The sequence below is a fragment of the Myxocyprinus asiaticus genome, chromosome 35, assembly GCF_019703515.2.
Source record: "Myxocyprinus asiaticus isolate MX2 ecotype Aquarium Trade chromosome 35, UBuf_Myxa_2, whole genome shotgun sequence".
In the NCBI taxonomy this organism is placed as follows: domain Eukaryota; kingdom Metazoa; phylum Chordata; class Actinopteri; order Cypriniformes; family Catostomidae; genus Myxocyprinus; species Myxocyprinus asiaticus.
This window is the reverse complement of record NC_059378.1, coordinates 41,399,336-41,412,580: the sequence shown is the minus strand read 5'-3', so window position 1 is coordinate 41,412,580 and position 13,245 is coordinate 41,399,336.

The following is a 13,245-nucleotide window of genomic DNA, read 5'->3' as shown; positions in this document are numbered from 1 at the left end:
CTAACCCTAACTACTACACCTAACCCCTACACCTAACACCAACCCTAACCTCTACACCTAACCCTAACTCCTACACCTAACCCTAACACAAACACTAACCCCTACACGTTTACCTAACACTAACACAGACACCTAACCCTAACTCCTACACCTAACCCCTACACCTAACACCAACCCTAACCTCTACACCTAACCCTAACTCCTACACCTAACACTAACACCAACACTAACCCCTACACCTTCACCTAACCCCAACCCTAACACACACACCTAACCCTAACTCCTACACCTAACCCTAACCCCAACCCTAACACACACACCTAACCCTAAATCCTACAGCTAACGCCTACACATAACCCTAACCCCAACCCTAACCCACACACCTAACCCTAACCCCTACACCTAACCCTAACCCCAACCCTAACACACACACCTAACCCTAACTCCTACACCTAACCCCTACACCTAAACCTACCCGTACCTCAATCTCAGTGGCTGCAAATGTGAATATTGTGAGAATTTTGTAGAACAATATGTAGTTAAACAATAAATACATTGTATTGTACTTTAATGTTAGTAGTTAAAGACACCTAATATAAAGTAGGACTGATTTTGTCAATGCTTTTTCTGAAGAAAGATAAACAAATTATAATGAATGTCTAAAAATATTACATGCCATGAATCAATATTTACAGATTAATCTATTATTTTTTAGATGGGGGTCAAAACATTTTTGGCCTATGATTTTGGAGCAAAACTAAAGGTTTAAAAATAATCTCAGAAAGGTGGAGCCTTCATTATTTCATTTTTAGACAGAGATAGGTTGTTACTACCCTAAAAAACCACATGTGTCGCTTATTCTCAATAATAGTTCATTTTTGGACTCTCGAAAATGGACATTTTGACATTATTGTTTATGTGAATAAATATTGTTACATTTCTAGTTTAAATATTATTTGTATTTAAGACCTTTGTTTTGTTATACAAGAAAAACGAACTTCTTACCATGTGACCCAAATTTGGTTTTGGACCATTGAAAATTAGTCAAATTCAATAATTTATGGATGGAGCCACATTGAGAGCGCCATATCTTTGAGATTTAACAATATAAGGCCTTAAAAATGAAGGTATAAAAGGGAAAGTGCATTCAGAATATTAAGATATCTTTAATACTTCTGAAGTTACACACAAAATAATAGATTACTCAGTAAATAAGTCTCTGTTGTGACACATGTGCATCATATTAATATGACATTATTTGACTTATGTATCCTGTTATGATATAAGCGGGTTGCACACACATCTCGAATCATCTTGGACTCTGTCTTGCCAAATCTGTGATGTGACAGATTTCTGAATGACAACAGCGATTGAGTCGTAATTGTTTTTAAGACAAAAGACATGATGTTCTGTTTGTTCCGCATGACCACAGCAGAGGCTCATGCAAACATGCACAAACAACTCATCTGGAAAGTTTAAGATCCATCCAGCTTCATGGAAATCATTCGTTGCTCATTTCCGTTTGCTTGTGGCTCGGAACGCCAAAGTCCTGATCTGATCCAGGCCCTTCATTTCACTTTGAATTGAATTAATTCAGCACATTTGTATTATATTTGATTGTGGATTGTTTGCTGTTGATTTCATAACGAGTTGTTTACCTATTTACGCTCAGCTCTAAAATATTTAATTGGCAAGAAACCTCTTTGTGAGTGCAATCTCTATAAAATTATTATTATCATGAACGACTGTAAAAGTTGTGGAAATTCATTCGTCAATAAGTGTGCAAACTCTGGTGCATGTGCACATACATCTCTGGCCGTCGCATCTCTTCATCTTTCTGTAATTTCCATTATACAAGTCGCAAGAATATGTATTTAATAGGGCTTTATTTTTTAAGAATTATTACGAGCTGTCATGAGACTATGTTAAGCTACATTGACCCCATCAGGAAGTGCGTAACATTGCCACCTTTGTACCACAATGCAGCAATGCATTATTGGTAATGACACACTCTGCATGATCTCAGAACACTGGGCAGAAAAAGTCCCTGAAACAGTCGTGAAATCCCCGTCAGGTTGTTTTACTTCTGTAGAATCACTTTCAATTCTGCCCACTGAATCATTCACACTGTATCTACTGTAGAAACAAACACATGCAACCAAACACAACAGAATGCTGCAATAGAGGACAGTCTCTGTAGTTTCGTTTAGCGAGAAGGTTTTCTTCCTAGGAATAACGAACAGAATGCCACAATCATCACATGAGAGGAAGCAGATCAATTTAATGAGCCAGTCATTCTTAATCTGAACTTTCACTTCATGATGTTATGCTGTACATTTTCATGTCCCCATCAAACATGACAATATTTATATTTTTAAAGATGGAAATCAGATTAGTTCATTTTCTTTTATCACAATATCACAATTTTGGTTTGAGTAGATTTTATTTACTAAAAAAATATTCCAGGTGTTTTTTATTTTTTTTATTTTCTTCAACTGAAATGTTTCAGAGAAAACATGTTTTATAAGGCATATATATATTTTCTTTTATATATGTATCTCCACAGTGGGTCAATGACGTGACGCCATTTTTTTTGTCCAGATCTATTAAATTATTCAAAAATACATAAATGCAACTCACACAAAACAGTTGAATACTCCTTTTCTATGTTAGACGTGTTTTAAATTTCTCAGTTCAAAGTCATTTTGCTCTTTTTGCAACAGTTTTTGTTTCAGTGGCATACCCAAAATTAAAGACTTACAACTCAACACCCCCCCCCCCCCCCCCAAAAAAAAAAAAAAAAAACAAAGAGGGTCAATTGTTTTGTATCAGTTTAAAGAAAACTTTTCTCAAAAATGTTTTATGATATAGATTGAGACATTCTGAGACTCTCAAGAAACTGCTGAAAAATCACAAAACAACTCGAGCCAAAAATGGAAAAAAAACTTTTTTTCTGATTTGACATTATATACAGTATATCTGGGTGTGAATAAGGTAGCTGTGAAATGTTTGTGTTGATATGACAAAGCAATCAAAAGTTATAACATTACAAACATAATTTATCATAGTGTCCAAAAGCCTCTCCAAATATAATAACTGTACATAAGAACTAATTACACAATGACTAAAGGTTTTCTCTCTCTCCAAAGCATACAGGCATGAGTAACAAGATCTTATTCAGTTTCATTCTGTGCCATTTGAGTCATCATTGAGTCTGTGTCATGTACTTTGTGCCATTTTTATCACCTCGGACAACCTAATTTGTCAATGACCCCTTTATCACTTTCCATCCATTTCCATTTTTGGTGGACAAACAACAGCACAAACATCGGTAAGTTTTAGCAATAGATTTGATAAATTATGTAATATTTTCTGCTATTAGTTGGATTGTTTCACTGTAATACATTCCATCCTGATTATATATTTAAAGGGGTATGATTATATAAAAATGTCAGAAGATATTTTTCAAAGTCTGTTATAACCTCATTATATTGTAGAAATACTTCCTTAAATTATACCACAAGCATATTCCTTTCTTTAAAAGTTACAGAGTTAACGTTGTAATGTAGTTGCTGGCGCTGGCAATGACGAAGATGATGAAGTAAGAAGAACCCAGGTGCAGTTTATTTACAAACTGCAATAAACCAAAAACCCTAACTATCAACATGAAACGTAAGCATAAACATGAACTTGACATGACATGACACAATAATACCAAACGTCTACATACACATTCAATACTTGACAATGGCAAACATGAGGGCATGGGAGAACAAGACAAGTTAACCAATGAACAAACAGAACTCTAACAAGATAATTAAACAATAAACCAATGAAAACAAGACACATGAACATGGAGGGAAAACATGAAATCTCATGACAAGGGATCAGACGACATGAAACAGGAACTAAACTTTTCAAAATAAAAGACATGAAATACATGAACACACACATTAAACATTACAGACGTACAACATAACAGAAATGACCCTTAGTGTAATTACCTTTTTATTTTTTCCATGTATCTGTTTTTGTATCTTCCTTTCTGTTCTGTTTTCACTTTCTTTTTTTCTCCTTCAAGCAAACAATAAATGTTTCACTCTGGCATAATTAAAAGTTCAGCTCCATTAAATGGGGGGAAATAATGTCATGCCTCATTACAGCTGCTATATTTAAACATCAATAAACAACAGTTTGGTCTCGTGTTTGTCTTCGCTTTGAAATTGACCGAACTTTAAATCAGATGAATAACGGTGAAGTGAAGTGTTGTCTAATGACAGGTGTCGGGTCAGTTGTTGATCATCTAATGTTGGATTCTGTTATAAATGAGGTGTGACAACTGATCTAATATAGTAAATCAGATTGTCTCAAGTCTCTGTGGTGAAAAATAACAATGCAACAAAACTAGAATGCTGCTGTTATAATCAGTGAAACTGTTGTTACAGTTATATTGTTTCATTGACTACATTGATAGTGTTCTAGTTGTTGAGTTATGCACACTTGCAGTAACAATATGGTGAAACATTTAAACTAGTGTTGCACCTTTTTGTCCTAAAATCATGCGAGAATACATCAGGTTGGACACAACTGGACCCGCCTCTCTGAGACTCTCATTGGTCAACAAATGCCTGCGTCAGAGTGTGTTCCAATTTGGGTAAAACATTTTCTTCAACTTTTGGTTTTGTGACAAATGCATCACATTGACAAACTCCTCCATTCCTCCAGATTCACAATGTTCTCTGACAGTGAAAACACTAGTGTACGGTGGTCTACATGGCAGAGCGAGATATCGATTGTTCACAATATAATCGAGATAAATATGTTGGCAATATAAAATTAAGCAATATCGTGAATATCGCAATGATTTTAATGAGCTTTTTATTTGGCCACTGTTTCCTAAAAAATGGATCATTATACAAATTTCTTGATCCTTCGGGCATCCTGTGTGACTACACTGTTAATTTAATGTTTACTGAGGTAATGAATTGCATTCAGACACATTTCGTGTTTTCAAAATGTCGCATAATGTTGAACTGCATGAAAAAGCATCACATTTGCAAATCTTTCAGCTTTTTTCTACGTTCATCCAACGAAAAATCATTCTTATTAAATCATTCTTATTAAAATCAATGGATTTGCAACATTCTCTGAGGCAGTGAAAACACTAGTGTACAGTGGTCTACAGGGCTGGGCAATACATTGAATATTCACGGTATAATCACATTGATTTTGCTGGTGATATGAAATTAAGTAATATCGTGAATGTTGTGATGATTTTAATGCGCTTTTTATTTGCGTCCTCAATAGATTAATTTCACGAGCCAGATGTTTTGTGTGACAATGCTGGGAATTCAATGCATATTTGAGGTGGTGAATTGCAGTTTGACACATTTCGGAACAAAACGTTGCATAAAGTTGAGTTGCATGACAAAGCGTCACTTTTGCACACATTTGTGTTTTTTTTCTACATTCATCCAACGTGACATCCTCATTAAAATCAAAGAATTTGCAATGTTCACTGATGCAGCTTTAACACTAGTGTGTAGGTGGTCTATATACAGTAATCGCAATAGTTTTGCTGGTGATATAAACATTAAGCTATCATGAATATTGCAATGATTTCAATGCGCTTGAAGTAGACACTTTACATGATCCTTCAGGCATCTTGTGCGACAATGCTGGGAATTCAATGAGCATTTGCATTATGAATTGCATTGCGATGCATTTCAGAACACAACAACACATGAAATTCAGCTTGAGTAGCTTAAAGATTTTGTGTTCATATGCTTGTGTAAATTGCAGAGTTACTGACTCATGTTTCGGGTATTATTCTTCTATTTTGTGTTCTGGAGGCATAGTGGTTAAAATCTATGGCCATATTCTCTAAATCATTTAAACAAAATTTAATCACATTATTTATAGCATTGTGTGTGTGTTTGTTTGAAGTTAAGCAATTATCAAAGATACCCTGGCTATTACCTCACGGCTCTTTATTACAGTTTCACCTTTATCTGTCTATATTTCTCCAGGGCGTTTCCATGGATCCACTATCTGATGGCAAAACTCAGTGTGGCGGAATCTTCCCCGTTGTCATGGAGACATCAGAATGTCTGACATTATCTGATGAGATACTTTGTCTCTCCAAACTGCACTTCATTACAGACTTACAGAAATCATTCGACTTTTCCCGCTGTCTGGATTCAGGAAGCAGGTGTCCACCTGTGTTTCGATAACAACACAAGACATTATGGGCTGAGTTTTCCATGATCCATCTGGTACACGCGGTGGTCACACAGAGACAGGTGTCCATGTGAACAGTGTGGACGTGCTGGAGAGACATATTCCATCCGATTAATCCGCAATAACACGCATCATTAACATCCAAAATGCACAGTCTGCTGCAAGGACATGACTGCACTTAGAACCAAAAGGAAAATTCAAACATGAAATGATTATTTGTTCATCATTTACTCGTTCCAAACCTGTATGCTGTTATTAGTGACCACTTTGTCAGTGAATATAGACTTAAATTTGGGTCTGTTTCTCACACAAATTTATTGTAAGACTTAAAAAGACTAGGAATATAATGCACAAGACATATGAGCTACTTTTATGATACTTTTATGTTGTTTTATGTCCTTTTAGGAGCTAGACAGACGTGGTCACTATGAACTGTTGTTATATGAAATAGAGCTGTGTGGAGTGGAAGTGCCATAGTGGGCTAAAGCACAGAACTGGTAAGCAGAAGGTTGCTGGTTTGATTCCCACAGACACCATCACTGTGTCCTTGAGCAAGGCACTTAACTCCAGGTTGCTCCAGGGGGAATGTCCCTGTAATAAGTGCATTATGCATAAATGTAAATGTAGAGATTTTTCAAAAAAATTTTCATTTGTGTAATCATTTCTCCACAGGTATAATTACAGCATATGGGTTTGCAACGACATAGCAGTGAGAGTACAAAATGACTGCTTTTTATTTTAGGGTGAAATAACAAGGTTCAAGAATCAGATTCACAACTATATATTCGAAATTAATTAATATATTCAGGATTTACATTGATATAGTCAGATTTATAACTTTACATTCGGATTTACAGCTATATCTATCTATCTATCTATCTATCTATATATATATATATATATATATATATATATATATATATATATATATATATATATATATATATATTCAGATTTATAATGATTTATAACTATATATTCAGAATTAATTTATATATTAAGGATTTACATTTATATTTTCAGATTTATAACTATATATTCAGATTTATATGGATTTATAATGGTTCATAATTAATAAATATTAAGGATTTACTTTTAGATATTCAGATTTATTACTATTTATTCATTATAGTAATAAATCTGAATATATACATGTAAATATGGTCATATTTACATTTAGATATTCAGATTATATATTTTATATATTATATAATTTCTATACATTTCTAACTATATATACAGTTACATTAATATATTTAGGATTTACATTTATATATTCAGATTCACAACTATATATTTACAGTAGGTTTTATATTTATATGTTCAGATTTACAATGATAAATTCAAAATTAATTTATATATTCAGGATTTACATATAGTCAGATTTATAATTTTACATTCTGATTTACAGCTAAATATATATTCAGATTTATAAGGATCTATAACTATATATTCAGAATTAATTGATATATTAAGGATTTACATTTATATATTCAGATTTATAACAATACAGTATATTCAGAATTAATTTTATATAGTTGGGATTCAACAGATTCAGATATTTAGCTATGTGTGGAGACGAGGGCGTGGTCGAGCGTTCTTCTGGGGAGAGAGGAAGCGGTAAGGGTTTTCACCTGAGATGAATTGCTAGTAATTGCTGTTTCTTTGTTCACAGTGAGAGATGGGGAAATGAAAGGGGCCAGACCTCAGAGTGAGGGAGAGAGAGCCGAGCTTCAGAGCTGTCTGTCTCTGTGTGTGTGTGTGTGTGTGTGTGTGTGTGTGTGTGTGTGTGTGTGAGAGAGAGAGAGAATATTGCAGCATACTAATGTCAAACTCTATTGAACTCAATTTTAGGGTGAGTCTAGAGTTTTCTTCAGATCACTAATCTTCACTACGAGCAACAATAATAGGGATGCTCACCTTAGCAAACACCACTAATAAAGGTATTTAGTCTCTTTAGAAACCCATTTCTGTCAAGGATGTCACCTAAAGGAGATTTAGTCTCATTTAGTGACTTCTCAGGATATTTTTCAGTCATTTTGCCTCAACATATAGGACAGAAATGCATACACACACACACGAGCGTAGCTTTCTCTGGCAGTGTCTTATGATAATGTTACACGGCCATTCCTTACTAAGTACTGTAGGTGACTCATAAACCCATTATGGAGACACACTGGTAACGGTCAACAGGCTGAACTGTATTACTTCTCTCTCTATAAGCTTTATCTGAGCTGACCGTCTAAACTCCACTGAGTGGGCGTCTTTAGGAAAAGGTTGTGACCCTGTCACTCAGGACTTACCTCTGAGTGAGTGGGCAGAACCCTCGATGACGAATAAAAACACTGTCACATCATTCATCTACACAGCAAGCAGCCACAAACCTCTCAGTGAGACAGTATGGAGAGACAGTAATGTACTGTGAAAAATTATTTTCTTAACCAGTATTTGTGTTTTGTTTTCTAGTAAAACATCTAAACATCCTTAAAACAAGATCATTTTACTTGAGAAGCAAAACTGAGAAGAGAATATATCTTGATTTAAGTTTACTTTTCTTACCCCATTGGCAAGTTGTTTTTTCTGGCTTTAAGCTTAAATCAAACAAAATTTGGTGTGGTTTGTTTTTAAAGAACCAATAGAATCATTTAACTAGTGCAGTTTTCTGTGCTGTGTTAACGTATTTCCTACTGAATCAAGAATAGCAAACTTTATTTCTCGTAATTACAAGACTTTATATGCCATTTTGACTTTATTTCTTGTGTGACTTTAATACTCATAATTACAGAACTATATCTCACAATTGCGATTTTACATCTAGTTACAAATTCGCATCTATCTATCTAGTTATAAAGTTGCAGCTGCAAGATATAAAGTCGCAATTGTAAGATATAAAGTCTTGTCATTACGAGAAATAAAGTTGGAATTGTGAGATATAAACACCCAATTATGAGTATTAAAGTCACAATTGTAAGAAATAAAGTTACAATTGAAAGATATAATGTCTCATAATTATGAGAAATAAAGTTGCAATTAAAACGCAAACAGAAATTAAAAAGCAATCAGGAGTATTAAAGTCACAATTGCAAGAAATACTCTAGTTACAATTGTGAGACATCGCAATGGCGAAATATAGTCTTGTAATTGCAAAAAATAGATATAAACGCAATTATGAGTTTTAAAATCACAACTGCAAAAAATAGTCACAATTGTGAGATATAGTCTCGTTATTGCGAGAAATAGAGATAAAAATGCAATTACGAGTATTAAAGGCACAATTGTAAGAAATTAAGTGACAGTTTTAAGATATAAAGTCTCTTAATTATGAGTATCAAGACCTTTGCACGCCAGAGGTGACGTGATAATGCTAAACGAATCACAGACGAATGGCCCTTTCACATTAAAAGAGAAGCAAATGATCGCTGTTAACACATTCACGTCTTTACAATAGGTGGTGTTATCAACAAACAGTTTCACCCCGGTATGGTAGGTGGCGCAAAGCACCTTTCAGCTGGTCTGCCCTTCGCTCATCATGGATGAGAAGAAAAACTACTTGACAAGTTTGCAAAACAACCATGAAATCGCAATATGAAAGTGTGGTGATGTGGGCATGGCCGAGTGACGTCTGAGGAGAGCGAAGCCGGGAGAGGAAGAACGGTAAGGATTGACACCTGTTGGAAATAATCTCTAACTGCTGTTTGTGTTTGCAGTGAGAGCTGGGAGGGATAAAAGAGCAGTCCAGACCGCCGGAGTGGGGGGAGAGAGACGCACGCAGCAGTATTCCAGTGTGTTTATTTATTGTGCTGAAAAGCCAGCATTTGTGTGAATGCTGAAAAGCTTGTGAATAAAAGATTTAAGTTGACTGTTTACCTGGCCCCCCGCTTCCTCCTTCACGACATACAAGAGACCTGTCACAGAAAGTCAGACAAGCAAGTTCTCTAACGAGCAGATCGAAAAAAGAAAATGGATTTCTCTACAAGCTGCTACAGCGATGACGAGTTTGTTGATGCTCAGCAAGAAAGAAAACATTCGAGACTATTTCAGTTCACCTGATTGACTGGCAGTATTATCATGTATACACCATTATGTTACGAATACTCACAATTGCTAGATATAAAGTCATAATGACCTGTTTTATTTTTCATGGCAGGATCAAGGCACCATAAAAACCATTTACCAATTAGGTAAGAAAAATAAATTATAATAAGTTATACTCTCTGAAAACAAGTCTTATTATCTAAAGTCATTTTGCTTCACAAGTAAATGTATCTTGTTTTAAAGATGCTTAAATATGTTTTACTTAAAAACAAGACTAAAATACTGATAAGAAAATTATTTGTGCAACAAGAGTCAGGGATGAAATGGAAGTAGGTGAGAGATCTCTCTCTTCTGTCTCACAAATTGCTCAAAGAGGAAAGGGTAAAACACACATATATATACACACACACACACACACACACACACACACACATACACACAAGGTCAGCCACATGGCTAAAGCTGTTGGGTAATCTGGCCCAACTCATTGCGTCTTAAAACGGCTTCTCAGAGAGACTTTATCACAACACACACACACACACTCAGTGGCACGCATTGATGTGGTGCTCAGCAAAAACTTGAAATAATCCGGCAAGTCGCCAATGCAGGAATTTAAGGAAGAGACTTGAGGGTCGAATTGCGGTCATTGATGGACAGGAGAGACGTGTGTAGGCTAAAAATAGAGCCCGGATACATTTACCATACACTCATAAAATAACCACTTAACCTCACTTATTATTACACCTAAATATTCCAAATGAAAAATGTTACCTTAAAGACATTGTTTTAAAAAATGTTTGTAATTTATGCAGCCTTTAGAAGGTTTTATTCATTTTTCTAAATGCACCTACCTTGTTATCGCTTGCTGTTTTGGTCATATACATTTGCATATATCAGTAACCATTTGGTGTATATTGTAAATTTTAATACATTGAAAATAGCATATTTGTATTTGACCAAAATTCCATCGTCAGCAAGCTGACTTTACATGAATTACAGTGTCAAAATAAGAGTTCCACACTTTAATGTGACATACTTGTAATTACGACTTCAGAAGTAGCATAATTCCGATAGCACGTGAAGGCAGTGTTATTTAGGACATTAAATAAGAAACTGTCATGTTAGATGGCTAAATACAAATATCTCTGAGATTCAATATCTGCAAGTGCGTCTGGAAAAAATATAACATTGACCTAAGACCACTGATCTTTAGAGGAACACTGATGATGCAACTTCTTGTATCGGATTCTCCAGCGACAACTTAAAACACAACAGAAACTCCACAGCTTCACCTGAGGAATAATCGCAAAATAATGAAACTGCCTTTGCAAGCCATTTTATTGCCATAATGTGACATATGTTCGATTTAAACGAAAATAAATGTAAAGTGGGGCTTGAATCATAAAAATTTTGTATTTCCCAATTATTGTGCGATTAAGCAATAACCCAGAGGTCAACAGTTCAAAGAGGGAGTGGGCAGGGTGTGTGGAGTCCAGAGTGATTCTACCTGCATGTTTCCTCACTCTGGAGATGTACAGGTCTTGGAGGGTGGGCAGGGGGGCACCAATAATCCTCTCAGCAGTCCTGACTGTCCATTGTAGTTTCTTTCTGTCTGATTTGGTGGCTGAACCAAACCAGACAGTTATAGATGTACACAGGACAGACTCAATGATGGCTGAGTAGAACTGTGTCAGCAGCTCCTGTGGCAGGTTAAACTTCCTCAACTGGCGAAGGAAGCACAATCTCTACAATCTCTACAATGCAGGGGGATTTCTGCTGAAGTCCACTATCATCTCCACTGTTTTGAATGTGTTCAGCTCAAGGTTGCTGTGACCGCAGCTGGTCACAAGGTTGTTGTGACCAGCTGATCAACCTCCTATCTGTATACAGACTCATCACTGTCGTGGATGAGGCAGATGACTGTGGTGTCATCTGCAAACTTCAGGAGCTTGACAGTGGGGTTTTTTGCAGTGCAGAGAGAGAACACATCCCTGAGAAGCACCAGTGCTAACAGTGAGGGTCCCAGATGTGAGTTTCCCCAGTCTCACTAGCTGCTGCTTACCTGTCAGAAAGCTGGTGATCCATCGACAGATTGAGATGGGCACAGAGAGCTGGGTCAGTTTAGTTGAGAGAGAATCAGGCATGATGGTATTGAAAGCTGAACTGAAGTCCACAAATAGGATCCTTGCATAAGTCCCAGGTCTGTCGAGGTGTTGTAGGATATAATGCAGCCCCATATTGACACCATCATCCACAGACTTGTTTGCTCAGTAAGCAAACTGAAGGGGGTCCAGCAGGGGTCCAATGATGTCCTTCAGGTAGGCCAAAACCAGTCTCTCAAATGACTTCATGGCCACAAACATGAGAACAACAGGTCTGTAGTCATTAAGTCCTGTGATTTTAGGTTTTTTGGGGACCGGAATGATGGTGGAGCATTTGAAGCAGCAGGGAACTTCACACTGCTCCAGTGATCTATTGAAGATCTGTGTGAAGATGGGAAGTCAGCGCAGACTTTCAGACAGGCAGGTGAAACACCGTCTGGGCCTGAAGATTTCCTAGTCTTTGTTTCCGAAAGACCCGGCACACATCCTCCTCACAGATCATAAGTGCAGATTGAGTAGCAGGAGGGGGGTTCCAGGAGGTGCTGGTGTGTGTGTGAAGTGAAGATCAGAGCAGGGGAGGGGTGTGAGACTGGGCTTTTCAAACCTGCAGTAAAACACATTCAGTTCATCAGCCATTTATTGACTCTCTACAGAGCGAGGGGGAGGTGTCTTGTACTTGGTGATGCTTTTCAGGCCTTTTCACACAGATGCAGGATTGTTGGCTGAAAAAACTGTTCAGCTTTTCATACTAGCATCTTTTAGCCACTCTGATTCCTTAGTCAGTGTGTTCCTGGCCTGGTTGTGCAATGTTTTATCCCTACTTCTGTAAGCATCCTCTTTGGCATGACGAAGCTGTCTGAGTTTTCCT